The 16,620-nt window shown below is 42.6% G+C and overlaps 1 pseudogene; it reads right to left on the bottom strand.

Moving 5' to 3' along the window:
• Positions 1–16,288, bottom strand: part of LOC117193582 — a 37,631-nt pseudogene extending 21,343 nt beyond the window's left edge.
• Positions 16,289–16,620: the final 332 nt, after the last annotated feature.

Genomic DNA, 16,620 nt, shown 5'->3' with positions numbered 1-16,620 from the left:
ACAAGTTATGAATGTTAGGTTTTGGGCATAGTATATGTCTAAGTGTAATTGATCTCCTTCTTTTGCTGGAATGGGAGCTTCCCCAATTGGAATTTCTGTGATATTTGTTTTTGTTACAGATCTCACAATTTTTTATATATTCTTTAAATTTTTTGTGCAGGTTTGGCCAATAATACAGCTTAGTTATTTGTTTGTAATTTTCGTCTAGTCCTCTATGCGCTCTGCAATGTGTTTCTTCTATAATTATAGCTTTATCTTCTGAATTTACTACATCTTGGAGGAACTTTCTCGTAAAGAGAAATTTATTTATGATGTTTTCCTTTAGCTTATTTTGGATAAGGTATAAATCTTCTAAAGTGCAGTGTATTCCTGTGGTTAAGTGAGGCTGAATAAATTCTTTTAAAATGATTAGCAGATTGTCTACCGTATCAAATTCAATAATATGTCGGGTATTTTCATAAACTCTTACTAACTCATGAACTGTGAATCTCCCTTGCGCTAATAGTAGCTGCTGTTTAAAATGGTTTAGAGGCTTGCTAGTCTCTTGAATGACGTTTTCAAAACTACTCTCTGCTGAATGCTGAGTATTTATGTCTGATTCTGATTCTGTCTGGTCGACATCACTATCTGTCATATGATTTATTTTAATAAGATAAAGCGAGATAAAGCGTCCGCTACTACGTTAGTTGAGCCTGGCTTATAAATGATTTTTGGTGTGAAACTTTCTATGAAGTAATACAAACGTTTCATTTAAACATTTGGATTTTTTTGCGACATTGCAAAGGACAAAGGTTGGTGATCTGTATGTATATCAATTCCACTCACTCCGTATAAATAATTTCGCAAATTTTTTAATGCCCATACAATAGCTAATAATTCCTTTTTATTAGTAGCATATAATTGCTCGGTTTTACTTAAAGTTTTAGAAATAAATGTTATGGGATTCCCATCTTGCGACAAAACTGCACCTATTGCTATGTCCGATGCATCTGAGGTTAATGTGAATTTTTTATTGTAATCTGGTTGTACTAATTCAATATGTGATATTAAGCTGTCCTTTAAATTATTAAATGCTCCCATTGCTGGTTCATCCAGCTGTATTAATGTTTTCTTGGATGCCCTTCGTGAAACTTTCCCATTTACTCCACTCAGATATTTTGTTAATGGTTTGGCAATTGTAGCATAATTTCGGACAAATTTTCTGTAATACCCTGTTAGTCCTAAGAAGCTACGTAGCTCTCTGATATTTTTAGGAATTGGATAGTTTTGTATTGTGGAGATTTTGTCTGGATCTGTTTTAATGATATTTTGGGAAACAATGTATCCCAGAAATTTGGTTTCCAATTGAAAGAATTTAGACTTTTCTAGGGAAATTTTCATGTTAGCGTTTTGCAATATCTGTATTATATGAATTAGATCTTTATAATGTTGTTCTATAGTTTTTGAAAATATTATGATATCGTCCATATAGACGTGACAAGTTTTCCCAACTTGTTCTCTAAGTATATCGTCCATTGCCCTTTGGAAAATTCTGGGAGCGTTCGTCAATCCCATAGGCATTCTTAGAAATTCATATTTGCCGTTATTTATGGAAAAAGATGTTTTTTCAATATCTGATTCCGTCATTAAAATCTGATAGAAACCTGACTCTAAATCAATGGCCGAGAAATACTTTGCCTTACCTAAATTGGCAAGGATTACTGAAGGATCTTGCATAGGGTATCTATCCGGTATGGTGTTTTCATTAAGTTTCTTAAAGTCTATTACTAATCTATGTTTAGGAGTTCCGTCCTCATTTACTCCCTTCTATGGTACTACTATTACCGGTGAATTATATGGGCTTTTACTAGGTCTGATTATACCTTCATCTAACATTTTACTTATTTCGTTATTAACGAAATCGTTAACCGAATAAGCGTATGGATACTGCTTGCCATATACCGGTCTATCATGTTCAGTGTTAATCTCTCCTTTTATATCCGTTCTGAACGGTAACTGTAAATTTATATTGGCATGGTCTTCTTCGATGTCCTCTTTGTAGGTTATTGTGTTATACAATTTCATTTTTTTCAATTCAGAATTTTGAATTTTGAATGTCGGATATTTCTACGACGGCGCGTTCAGGATTTTTGCATCCCAAACTTTTAAATTGTTCATTGTCGGATAATTCAACGACGGCGTGTTAAGGAGTCTTTAATCCCAAACTATTCGAACTTTTAACGTCGGATAATTCAACGACGGCGTGCTCAGGATATTTTAATCCCAAACTATTAAAACTTTGGATGCCGGATAATTCAACGACGGCGGGTTCAGGATATTTTAAACCCAAACTATTGACGGATAATTCTTCGTCGGCGTGCTCAGGATTTTTTGATCCCAAGCTATATAAACTTCCTTCTACCTTTACTGAATCACTTTTCATTTCTTTTTCTTCTTCAAAATATTTTTTTATTATATATTCCTTCAACGGAAGGATGGTTTTTCCTTCTATAAAGGTTAATTTGTTTAAAGAAAGGACCTCGTCATATATTAGTTTCTCCTCATTGTCTTCATAACTTAAAGTCCCCTTTCCTGTATCAATAACAGCTCCGATTTTCTTTAATAGGTTAAATCCTATTAGTAAATCTGCCTCCATTCCATCTATTTCATAAAACACTTGTTTTGTGTTGAAAATAGTTATATTATGGAAATATTTAATTATTGAAAACCCATTCACTGTAGCAACTTTCTTATAAATTGATAATTCTTTTTTATTTTCGTAAATTCCCTTTTTTATATAACAGGAAGTTGCTCCCGTATCTATCAAAACTTTTAATTCTCTGTTTATTTTTTTATCTACTCTTTTTAATTAGGGCAGACCTACTTCGGGGGCTGATCTAAAAAATGGTTCTCCTAAATGTTATTTATCCGCATTGCTTTATTAGCCGGTTGTTCCGACATTTCGTTTGGGTTTCGTTTCTGCGCCTGATTTTCGTTAGACTGATTATTCGGTACTACGTTTGCCCTAAAATGCTGAGCTTGGTTATAATTGTTATTATTTCTCCTATAATAACCGTTAGTATTCTCCCGATAATTTCTATTATTATTATTTCCCCTGAATTGATTGCTGTTCTGTCGGTTCTTGATTTGTATCGATTCGTCTACATCCATTGGTTCTGGGGCCTGATTTTGTTGTCTATTACCCAAGAAATAGGGTTGTCCCCATGACATGTTATTCCTCTGAAGATCCCTTTTTTGGTCGAATGGTGAACTATTAGTCCTTGGTTGTCGTTGGTTGAATCTTAATGCATTGTAGTTATTATTCCCTGAATTTCTGGGGCCACTGAATTGGTAGGCAAATTGGCCCCGAATGTTATTTGATTGCAATTCCTGTACCTTTGCCAAGGCATTCGGTAAATCTGGGGGGTTCAATGAAAATAGGATTTCTGCAATGCCGCCGTTTAGGCCAGTGACAAAAATGCGTAAGGCATTGTCTCTAATTTTCTTATTTGATTCTTTCGTGATTTCACTGTCCTTTCCGTGAGTCATTATTGTCTTATTTATTAACAAGGTCATTTTTGTTGGACAGAATTTCGCTGCCGTTGCAAGGGAAGTTCTTGTACCGAAAAGTAAAAACGCAACCATTCATATGTAAGGTTTATTTGTGACTAATAAATGCTCTGCTCGCACGCAGATAGAGACCGAACGAAAGGGAGAACAAAAAGGGAGATAAGAGAACGTCGCTTCGTTACGTCTCTCACTCATACATACGTCTACATACTCATATGTCTGTCAATACATGCGTGCATTGCTAGAGATGGTCATTCTTCAACACCCTTCCTCAATGCGTGCATGCTTACAAATTCCATTTAACTCAATTTAAACTTAACAATTTTGTAAATTCGACATGCTTTCTCTTAGGGAGATTCTTGGTCAAGATATCTGCAATCATATCTGTTGTACTAGCATACTTTAACTTAACTTGACCTTCTTCTACAATCTGTCGAACAAAGTGATATCTAATATCAATATGCTTGGTCCTTGAGTGATGCACTGGGTTCCTAGCCAGCTCTTGTGCGCTCAGATTATCGCCATATAAGGTAGTTGAGGTAGCTTCATCTCCACAGCCAATTTCAATGATTAAACGACGTAAGAATATGGACTCCTTACAAGCAGCCGACAGTGCCATGTATTCTGCCTCCGTGCTGCTAAGTGCCACGCTGCGTTGTTTCTCAGATCGCCAAGAAATTGGGCCACCTGCCAAAAAATAAACATAGCCCGTATACGACTTCCGGTTAGTTCGATCGCCGCCCCAATCCGCATCCACATATCCAGTAAGTGGCTGGTGACACCCTTTGTAGTGTAGTTTGAAGTTCATCGTCGCTGCCAAGTACCTCAGAACGTGCTTCACACCAGCCAGATGCTCTGCGTGCGGATCTTTGTTCCTCTGGGCCAACTTTGCAACTGAATGCAAAATGTCCGGTATGGTTGTGAGTGCCAGCCACATCAGCTCACCAATCATGGATTGATACATGACAGGATCAACCTTTTGACACTGCTCATTAGTACAATCCACCTGGAACCCCGCATCCAATGGAGTAGCCACTGGTCTCCATTTGTCCATGTCGTGAGCTTGCAATAGTTCCTTGATGTATTGCGAGTGGCCTATGGTGATAGGCCCAAGCTCACCTTCACGGTGCACCTCCATGCTTAAAAACAGCTCTGGAACACCTTTGTCGATACATTCGAACGCATTTGAAATAGCCAATTTGATACCGAGCATGTCCTCTTTGGACTGACATGCTATAAGTAAATCGTCAACATATACCAAGATTAACGATAAGTTACCTTTCCCTCTCTGCTGGTAGAGGCACGGCTCGTTGTCACAGGAAACAAAACCCAGATTAGTCAGGACGCCATTCAGCTTCGAATTCCATTCCCTTCCTGACTGCTTCAATCCATATATTGCCTTTTTAAGCAGCATAGCCTTCGCTGGATAAGCTCGATCAATGTACCCTTGTGGTTGCTTCATGTACACCGTATCGCTCAGGTCACTGTTGAGGTATGCCGTACATACATCCATTTGGTTGACATATAATTTCAATTCTGCTGCTAGCGCAAGAATAAATCGCACGCTTTCCAGTCTGCAGACTGGAGAAAATGTTTCCGCATAGTTTATGCCGTACTGCTGGGAGCAACCTTTTGCCACCAGCCGCGCCTTGAATCGTTCGATTTGACCATCTTTGTCGCGTTTCAGGCTATATACCCATTTGCATCCAACTGCTCGTTGTCCTGCCGGTAAGTCTGCCAACTGCCATGTCTCGTTTGCCATTAATGCCTCATATTCGCGTTGCATCGCTTCGGACCAATGTGATGCATGAATACTGATCAACGCCTCCTCGTAGGATACTGGAATCTTTACGTCGCTGGCAACCAGAGCACCAAGAATGTTGTACTCCTTTCTCGGACGGCCAGGTTTGCCGGTCCGAATCAGCCTTGGTCTGCCAGGTCCAACGCGAGGAGCTGGCTCATCTGACTCAACCTTTTCTGTTGCGCTCTCGTACCCATCAGTACCGCTGCTACTGGGATTCTCCCCGTCAACGCTTGCACCATGGCTGCTGTCTCCACCGCTGCTGTCAATGTCATCAGTATCGCCGCCTGACTGCATGCTAACTTCTGCCTTCGAAAGTTCGTATGTGACTGTATCCTTGTCGTCTTGGATCTCGTCAAAGAGAACATCTCGCCTCTCAATCCCCTGATGAGACACAGGGTCATACAGTCGATGGCCCTTAGCCGCTACTGAATATCCAATCATGCGATATTCTTTGCCTTTTGGTTGAAGTTTACTCTTACTTGGACCCTTGTCGAAAGCTACTGCAACGGAGCCAAAAACCTTTAGATGACCAACAAAAGGTTTCTTACCAGTCCACGCTTCAATAGGCGTCATACTGGTCAGCGCCTTGGTCGGTGATCGATTCCGTACATACACAGCTGCGTTGACTGCCTCAGCCCACAAGGATTCGCCTAATCCTGACTGGACCAGGATACATCTTGACATTTCCACCAGAGTGCGGTTTGCCCTCTCAGCAACGCCGTTTTGCTGTGGAGTGTACGCCACTGTCAGCTGCCTCTCAATCCCATTAGTTTTCAGAAATTCATCAAACGATTTGTTGACAAATTCACCGCCATTGTCGCTCCGGATACATTTGAGACTTTTTCCCGTTTGCCGTTCAACCAGGGTTTTGAACTCGACGAACTTCTGGAAGACTTCATCCTTTGTCCGCAGGAAATACACAAATATACGCCTTGATTTGTCATCGATGAAGGTTAGAAAATACTTTGATCCAGCAAGCGACTGTGTGCCAAAGGGCCCGCACACATCTGCATGAACTAGTTCCAATATATCTTGAGCTCTACTGGTGGTTGCAACAGGAAATGGTTGCGCATGAATCTTGCTGACCATACATGTTTTGCAATTCATATTCGCCGGGAAAACCATATTTTCAATGCCGCGCACCATTCCTTTGCTGATCAAATCTTTCATACTACTGATGTTCAAGTGGCCGTACCGTTTATGCCACAGGGCACCATCAGCCTTAACCGCCGCAAAACAGTTGTTTTGTTTTCCTCGAAACATATACAAGTTTCCAACTCTGTTCGCCTTTACAATGCATTCGCCATTTTGGATAACTCGTGCATATTCTTATCCAAAAGTGACGAAACATTTATTCTGTACAGCGCTGCTCACCGAGAAATAATTTTTATTCATTTCGGGCACATAGAGAACATTCTTTAACAGCAGCGTGCATATCTCTGTCTTCAGCTCTACTTCCCCTTTTCCTTCAGCTTTTAGGAAACCGGAGTCGGACAGACCAATCATTTCTGTGTGTTTCTCGAACTTTGTGAATAACTGTTTCTCACAACACATGTGGCTTGTGGCACCACTATCCAAACACCACATACTCTTTTTCAAATTATCTGCGTCCAACGCATTTAATAGACTGCACTTTAATAGACCCTTTCCACATTTGCGCTCTCCTTCTTACACTGAGCCTTCATATGCCCGCGCTCTCCACACTTGAAACATATCATTGTATTGTTACTCTTCTTTAGCGCTCTGTGCGCGGCCGGCTTATGTACTGCGGTATATGCCTTTGCGTATTCCTTTTGATCTTCTGTGTTTCCCTTTCGTTCGCCTTCTTCCTTCAGTTTTACGCATAGAACATCGAAAGTCGGCAGACTGTCGCGCGTCTCTATGGCGACAACGAAATTTTCGAATTGTTCTGGAAGGCTTGACAACAAAACAATTGAGCGCAGTTTATCATTTAGCTCGATTCCTACTGACCCAAGGCCATCAAGAATATCCACGAACTCATTAATGTAGCTTGAAATGCTTTGCCTTTGGTCCATGCGCTTGCTTAGCAATTTCTTGTACAGTTGAACCTTTCGTACAGGTCCACTTGGTTGATGAACACTCTTTAATTTGTTCCATGCTTCGGACGACTTACTGCAATTTTTAATGTATCCCAACTGTGAAGTTTTCACACTCAATGTGATCATGGCCAGCGCCTTTTCATCCTTGGCCTGCCAATTTACACCTTCGGGAACATTCGTTGGTAGCAGGTCACCAGATGCCACACTCCACAATTCAGCGTGCACCAACACAGACCGCATTTGAATACACCAGGAGTCATAATTTCCCTCCTCTAATTTGTCTATTTGATACATACCGCTCATTGCTGATTATCGTTTAGTCTCTGAGTCACACCGATGTTAATAGTTCGTAACTAAAACAATCACTTTACTTTTAATTTACAAAATCCGAACCTGGGCCCATAACCTGTTGGACAGAATTTCGCTGCCGTTGCAAGGGAAGTTCTTGTACCGAAAAGTAAAAACGCAACCATTCATATGTAAGGTTTATTTGTAACTAATAAATGCTCTGCTCGCAGGCAGATAGAGACCGAACGAAAGGGAGAACAAAAAGGGAGATAAGAGAACGTCGCTTCGTTACGTCTCTCACACATACATACGTCTACATACTCATATGTCTGTCAATACATGCGTGCATTGCTAGAGATGGTCATTCTTCAACAATTTTCTTGTTAACCTCGTTATAGAAATCTATTATTGAAAGGTTCCTTCGTCGGAGAACGCTTAACTCCTGTTCTATTATGTAAATTGGTCTCTTGTCACTGTAAACAAAGTCAAGTCGTGAAAGTATGGCATCAAAATTTAAAACTGTCCCGTGGTTGGTCAGTGCGTCATGTGCTGGTCCTGTTATTTTGTTTCTCAAAATTGTTAAGGCAATATAATATTGCTTACTTCCTTTCTTATATAACTTCACTGCAGTTTCTGCAGCTTCCCTCCATCCTACGTATTGGTTTAATCCACCATTGAAAATTGGTAGGGATTCTATTACCTTTAATGTGGTGTCATCTTTTATTGTCTCGTCTATTGTTTCTGCCTGATAATCTGATACCTGATCGGATTTAGTTTCTATTTGTTGTTTTAAATTTACAATTTGCTCCTGTACTTGTGAAATTTGAAGTGCTATCAATTGTTTGACCAGATCTGCAGTGAGATCGGTCCTTGTTTGTGAGTTAATCATTTTTAGTTTTTCAAAATCTAAAGTTAGTTGATCCACCTTAAATTTTTCTTATATGTTTGTTTTTATAATCTAATATAACCTAATTGAACTTATATATTTATTAATACAACTTTTGCTCACGAACTATCCGGTAGGGGTCGTCCTTCTTAGTTTGGCTGACAGATCTTCGAACGGGTCTTCCTTCTTGATTTGGCTGACAGGTCTTCGAACGGGTCTTCCTTCTTAAATTTCTTTGTTTAACTGGGTCTTCTGGGGGTCTTCCTTCTTTGGTTTAGCTGATAGTTTCACTTTCTTTGTGTTTTGGTTTGGTTGGTTTTTCTATAAACATTTCAATTGATTTCGCCATCCCAAGTATTGGATTTCGTCATCCAAAGAGAGAACTGTAAAATGCCTAAAGTGCAGGATCTGCAGAAAGCCGGGAGTGAGATTGTTTATGAGAAGCCGGGTGTGGGCAAACATTGGTTTTCCATTTAGGCGAGTGTCAAAGATTGGGATTGCGGCGGGAGCCCTTGAGATTGTACATCTTAGAAATCAATTAGGCGGAGGCCCAAGATTGAAATTGTTTTCGTTTTGGAAAGCCAAAGATTGTTTACAACTCGTATAAGAGCTCAATAGAATTGGGTACGTTAACTTGCACGCATTGAGGAAGGGTGTTGAAGAATGACCATCTCTAGCAATGCACGCATGTATTGACAGACATACGAGTACGTATGTACGAAGCGACGTTCTCTTATCTCCCTTTTTGTTCTCCCTTTCGTTTCGGTCTCTATCTGCCTGCGAGCAGAGCATTTATTAGTCACAAATAAACCTTACATATGAATGGTTGCGTTTTTACTTTTCGGTACAAGAACTTCCCTTGCAACGGCAGCGAAATTCTGTCCAACACATTGCACTACACTATACCATATACATATGTATATATAGTATGTACCACTCTGATAACTGATAATTGGCTACCGTTGAATGAACCCCAGAGGATACTCGCATCCCCATTAAATAATTGAATTTTAAAGTTAACCAATTGCATTCCCTATTCCGGCCACGTTGCGATACCCGACGGCTCGGGGCCTCCGACTGGAGCTTATTTAAAAGAGCGCTCTGCATTTTTGGTACATTTCAATCCCATTTGATGGTCGGTTTTTACATGCAAACAAATACGACAGCGAACTCCATGGAGCCGGGTATCGCGGCGCATGGTGTGGTATACATATGACAGCCCCCATTCTGTGTTTGTTTTTGGTCGACGCACATCAAAGTATCTGAAAATCGTCCCCCCCATCCACCGGTTGCCCTTAGCGGCTTAAAAGCTCAATGAGCAAAAATTGTTTGATTTTCTCTAACATTTCATTTGGCAGCTCGCCCCATTGATTGTTGTTGCAGATGTTGCCCCTGCCGCTGCCTCTGCCCCTGCCTCTGCGGATGGATGGATACTCGTATTCTCTATAAGGGCTCTGTCGTTCCTGTCTGCCCTGTGCATTTGATTTTATTTGCATTTGATGGCACGAGTCTAGCAAAGCTGGCAGCCCCTGTAGTTTTGCCGTGGAAATTCGAAATAATTTTGTTGGCAGAGCTCCGGCTCGGGCTCGGGCTCCGGCTCCGGCTTTTCAATAAAATTTTCCAAGTTTTGGCAGTTTGAATTAGCAATAAATTTCACTTTTTCATATGTCAAACCTGCATACCCCCACCCCCCTCAATTGCAGATGAGAATTTACGAGTATGTGGCAAAAAGCAAAAAGCACAGAGCTTCTGTGCATTTTTTAAAAGGCCTCCGGGGGAGAGAGGTCTTATGCAAATCCTCTAAACAGCTGCCGTTTTCCCAAAATCTAAACGGTGTTCCCATAAGTTGCAGCCTTATTTACTCCCAGAAAAAAAAAAAACAAAAAATTCCAAGAAATAAAAATAAACATAAATGCATTTGTAAACTCAAAAATACTAAATATACAGACGGACAAAGTTGTGTTTAAAAACTATTATGTGGTGCTGCAGGAGTTTCGACTTAAGGCCCATAGAGGGGGGGTGTGGGTGGGTACGCAAATCCAAACCAAACGAGGGGGAACGTTGTGAGTTGCTGCGGACACCGCAACTCTACGGTTATACCCGATACAAAGTCAGTATGGCTCTCCTCCGGCAGACGCCGCTAATATTAAACGACAAAGAGTGCGTGCGAGAGAGACAGAAAATCAGTCTGAGCGTGACGTCGGGCGCTGCGAAGCCACTGCAAATTGATTTCTTGCTTTTGGCTACAAAAATGATCTGATCCAGATTCAGCAATCTGATAGATATGGTCAGTATCTATGATTCTGCGTTTTTAGTTTTCTCGAATCTGCAATATTGTGGATGCAACAGATTTTCGTCCTTTGTGTGGGCGGAAGGGGGTAGGGCGAAATTCTGAGAAATACGTTTTATAGTGAGATCTAACAGAAGTGCGGATACCAAATTTGGTTACTCTAGCCTTAATAGTCTCTGAGATTTGTGGATGCCCCAGATTTTCGTCCTTTGCGGGTACGGAAGGGGGTGTGGCGAAATTTTGACACAAAATGGTCAAGGTCCGATATCACAGGAGTGTGGATACCAAATTTGGTTGCTCTAGCTCTTATGGGTTCTGAGATCCTTGAACTCATATTTTGCAATTGGCAAAACCGACCATGAAACCTGTGTGTTAGAGAGAGACAGAGCGAGAAAGAATGAAATTGTTTTCTTGATTCTGGCTATAATAATTATACGATCTGGTTGAGATTTTACACTCTAAAACATATAGTCATCCTCTACGATTATGCGTTTTTGGTTTTATCGTATCTTTAAAAATGTGGATGCCACAGATTTTCGTCCTTTGTGGGGGCGGAAGTGGGCGGGGCGAAGTTTTGAAATATTTTTGTAGCAGTGACATATCACAGAAGTCTGGATCCAAAACAACGTTGCTCTAGCTCTTATAGTCTTTGAGCACTAGGCGCTGAAGGGGACGGACAGACGGACAGACGGACGGACGGACAGACAGACAGGGCTCAATCGACTCGGCTATTGATGCTGATCAAGAATATATATACTTTATGGGGTCAGAAACGATTCCTTTTGGACGTTACACACATCCACTTTTACCACAAATCTAATATACCCCATTACTCATTTTGAGTATCGGGTATAAAAAGCCGGAAGGTGGAAGCCGGCTGGCAGATGAATGGAAGCATCGGTTCAAGGGCCGTTGCTAATTGAAGTTCAATGAAGGGAATGGCCATTTTCCAAAAGGTAATGACGACTTTAACAAAGCCCGGGCACAAACGAAAGCGTCAAATCTTTTATTTAAAATTCCACTTCAGCGCCAACAAACAAAATTACAAGAATCGAAGTTGCTCAAGATTGCTCATGCCAAAAAATGGAAAGAAGAACGCCGCAAACGGCCGCCACGACCAACGTGTTCCGATACCTGACTGCCCCAGAACAAGCCCCTGGCCGAAAGCAGAGAGAGAGAGAGAGAGAGAGAGAGAGAAAGGAATACCAAAAATAAACCGAAAACAACAGAAAACCAGAAGTCGCAACGGTGGCTGTGGCCTGGGGCCTGGGGGACGGGGGACTGGAGCTGGACTGGAGCTCTGGCAAGCGGTGAATGTGGGTCACCTGAATGCGTTGCTTTCAATTTTTATAACGATACCAAAAATCATCTCCAATCTTTGTGTGTGTATCTGTATCTGTATCTGTATCTGTATCTGTATCTGTATCTAAAGCAGAGCGTTCTTTCTTTGGTTACTATAGAGGGCAGATGGATAGAGCATTGGAGAAGAACAAAAGGGGAATTAAACGCCGTATGGGACCTTGCTCTGCAAGTGCAACGCCCGCCCAGGACCCTGGCCATCGCGACACGTGTTGATCTGGCTTCTGGGTTGTTTGCGCTCCTCTAAGCTGCTGCTAATTACGGTGCTTACAGCCCTCAAGAGCTCCCAAGACGTCGAGGGGCGCCTCTCGAGAGCAGAACGATGAATGAAATCCCCCAAATATGACAATAACCTATTGATATTCTATAGCGGCAAAAATGAAAGTTTCCCATCCGTCTAGAGGGAGAAAGAGAGGCCTAGACATGCTCTTGAAGTGGTCGCCGAATCATCGCTCAGGTGAAAAGAAGTTAATGCCAAAAATTGCAATATCATGTGGCTTGGCGCAGGCGTTTTGGCCAAAGTGAGAGAAAAATCTGTCCGTCTGCTGCTAATGAAGGTGAGGCGCTGAGGCTGTGGTGCTCTGAGGCTCTGTGGGGCTCTGCTGGACAAGCTACTGACACTTTGACCGATTTTTAGCATACTAAATATAGTAATTTTGTCATTATGGTTTATTATGCGCCTTTCGCCAGCTGCCAATGTTTCAGTTTCCGTCTGTATTCTGTAGATCTGTTTCTGCTTTCTGCGCCTCCAAGTCATTCAATTTGTGCCCGTTTGGAGCTGCATTCTTGACGGCTTTGGAGCAGCCATAATTGAGACATTAATCTAGCGGCGAGCCCAATCGATGTTCGAGTACAAGTTATATGCGAATATTGCTCATCGTTTCGGATGTGCTAATTGAAATGAAATTCAATCAATGGGAAACTTTTTGACCCATTTTCAAGTAGCTGCCTTTCTTTTCTTTTCTTTCCATTTCTCTAACATCAGAGAGCAGAGACAACAAAGAGGAGGGACAGAGGGAAACAGGTTCTTGTGCTAAGTATATATGCTAATGACACTTACTTTTCGGCCATTGGCATGGCTTTGGCTCCTTCTGGCTCCTCGCACAACTTGCGGCTTTGCCACTCATCGGCCAAAGTGCAATAAATCATAATTTGCTACTTTTTCTAATGGATTATGGCAGTGGCTGTGGCAACATATTGTTAGCCACCGGTCGGAAAAAGCTCTCAAGTGCTGATTCACCAACTCATGAATGCGATGGTCGGAACATCGCTCAAAGGGTCAACAAATTAATCATCCCGGATCAGTGGAGTGCCGCAGCGTTTTTCTCGCAAATGAAATTCTGAATTAATGCTTTCATAATATTTGCACAATGAATAATTACATTTTGCGATGCAATTGAATTTAGCTTTTTTTTTTTTTTTACTTTGTGAAAGTGATTGCATAAATGCTGATATTTGATAATGAAAAAAACTCCTGCATATTGTTATTGTTATTGTATTTGTACAATGGTACTGCCATGGTACATATGATACAAAATAAATTGCGGCATTCAGGCCATTCAGACCGGCGATTGTGCTTTCGAAGGGCGATGCGTGGTGGATGGCTTGTGGCCTGTGGTCGGTGGCCCAGAAGCAGTTGAATAAGCCGCTTAATTAGGCTTAATAACACACTTAACGGCCCAGAAGGGCCGCACCCCCTGAAGGTCAGTTGCCCCCACACACACAATCTGTAGGTACCCCCCCCTGGGGGCTCCATGGCCATGGCTAATGTGTCATCCCTGCCTGCGAAAAGGAGCAGAACGAGCTCCTCCTCCTCCTCTGGCTCTGTCTCTAGCTCTGGCTCTAGCTCTGGCTCTGGCTCTGGCTCTGCGAAATATGTTTATTAATAAATTTGCAGTGAAGAAATTAAACTACTTCGCTCCCATGATTGCACAACTTTGGCTCACCGAAAGTTCCCATGGCAGGTGTCACATATCGGGGGCTGTGCAATGGCTTAAACCCGTATACGTCAGGCCCACTGACGGCTCGGCAACGAGCTTCAAAAAATTTCAAACCCAGGCCTTGACACGGGAAATTGTGCATCAGAAGGGCTGGCCCCCCTTTGCCCCCGTAAAATTAACCAGATTTGTGTTTAATTCCATTTGAAATAAGGTTTTCATATTCAATTAGAAATTAAATTGAACTTGCAGAAGGACCTGCGCTATTTTGGGCCTGGCTTTTGGCCAAATTTCAGGCATTGTTCGGCAATCGGCTTCGATGGCAGCAACAATTTTCTTTTCCTTAACTAAAAGCAATCTTATTTATTAGTTTGGCACACACACACACACACACACATACATACACAGAAGGGGCAAAGATAAAGATAAAGACAGAGACACAAATAAAGATACAGATGCAGGCTGCACGGCTCTCTGGCTGTGTGCTCTGGCTCTATAATTGGAAAAAATTATTTAATTATTATTAAGTGCTGTTTTCCAGAGCCAGAGCCAGGACTGGGCCGGAGCCAGAACTGGGCCGGAGCAAAGTTTGCGAAAACTTTTGCCTGCAATTTCTTGGGGTTTTCCAATGCCATAATTAGGCAGAAATCTAATTTGGTAATCGCACATGCACATGCAGCGCCCCCCGTTGTGGCATGTAATTAGTTTGTGGCGCGCATTGTTGTTGACAGATGATGCTGCTGATGCTGCTGCTGCCTCCGTTTGTTGTCTTGATTAATTCAAATGCAGCAGTTTTTAATGGTGCTGGCGTGCTCGTTTGCGATGCCGAGAGTCTTGGCTAATACCAGTAGTTGGCCAGGAAGCAGGGACAGTCAGTCGGTAGAGGCAGCGCTTGCTAATTGGGCCAGGCCGAAAAGGAAGTGGGCTGGAACCTGCTGGAAGGCATCTATAATTTCTAAAGCATCTGTGCAGCAGCAGCTGATGCTTGAGTCTCTTCTCTGTGGCAAAGCTGCCACTGAGAGCCATTCGAGTCACGCTGTTTTATTTATTTAACCGCAAGAGCAACGGCAACGGCAACCGCAATAAGAACAACGGCTACTGTGGCTGCAACTAATCTCAGCCGGGCAGTGGCTCCAGCGACTGCCATTTAGAAAGTAACTCAAAGTGTTCTGCCCAGCGACGGACAGCTGGATACAATAGAGCCTTCCATCCTGCTGCAAGGGGGTGAGGGGTAAGGGGTGCTCCATAATGCAGTCTTAGACGGGAGTCAAGTCGGTTTATGTTTGTTTGGGGTTTAGTTTTTTAGTAGTTCATTAAAATCACATTGCCATCGGTCGCTCTGTCGCTCTGTCGCTCTCTGCCTTGGCTCTGGGCCAGAGTCCGAGTCCGAGTCGGAAAACAGTTCTCGGCTTTGACCAAATGTGGTAGAGGCATTTCAACTTGTTTCCAGTTACAGGTGTGTGTCCGCCCTGCCCTCTCTCCGTGTGTGTGTGTGTGTCTGTGTGTGTGGTACTTGTTTTTTGCTGCTGGTCTTGTTCTGGCCCGCTTTGCCTTTGTCTTGGAGTCTGGGCCTTCTTTTCCTTAATTAAAGACAAGTTTACATTTCATTCTTTCACTTTTGACCCGAACAGAAGACCAGATCAATTTAACCAAACAATTTAAAGCTTGTAAATATTCTCCTGGTAATCCGCTTTGTCGACGACTCCCGACTCTCGCCTGATTTTAAGCAAAGTTAATTCCGGTGGAAGGCGGGGCTTACCTGTTGATGCCGCTGCTACGTGTTAGAGGAGAAGGAGAATCCATAAACAATCCACACAAGGACACAACTGCCACGAATTTCGCGCGCGCTCTTTATGAATATGGATGCGGCTGTGGCTGTGGCTGTGCAGCGTGCCACACGCGGTATTCAATTCGAATTGTGTTTTGTTGCAGCTCTTTTAATAACTGGCGATTTAATTAAAATCGTGCCACATTCGAATCACGGCTCATTGCACGCACAACTTTTGATGTCCGTGGAGGGTAAATGGCTTTGCGGATCGCCTGGATTATATCCTTTCGTTCGTGGGGCACTGGTTCTTCCGTTGAAACGCACCAAACGCTATAGGCGCTGACAGCGAACTGAACGCTGGGTTGGCGCTTCCAAAAGACTTTTAAACATGTTGCCAAGAAAGTGCAAGAAAGAAAAGTGGAGGAGGCCTACAACCGAAGAGTTGGCTCTCAAGCAGAGACCTGGTCAAGACGCAGGGAGAGAGAGAGAGCGGTCAAAAGAGAGACCCAACGATCGTAAGAGAGTAATCGCGATAGACGGTAGCTGTGCTCTTCGCTAAGAGCGCCGGGGCGGCTGGGGTCAAAGCGGACCCCAGCAAACAGAAGTCAGTTGGGGCTGGCCATCGCGCTCTAGGCCCCCAACCCACAGCCTGGTGCAACGTCTGCCTGGGCTGGGCTGG

Source organism: Drosophila miranda, assembly GCF_003369915.1.
Source record: "Drosophila miranda strain MSH22 chromosome Y unlocalized genomic scaffold, D.miranda_PacBio2.1 Contig_Y2_pilon, whole genome shotgun sequence".
NCBI lineage: Eukaryota > Metazoa > Arthropoda > Insecta > Diptera > Drosophilidae > Drosophila > Drosophila miranda.
Note: the sequence above shows the minus strand (reverse complement) of the source record. Positions and strands in the feature narration are given on the sequence as shown.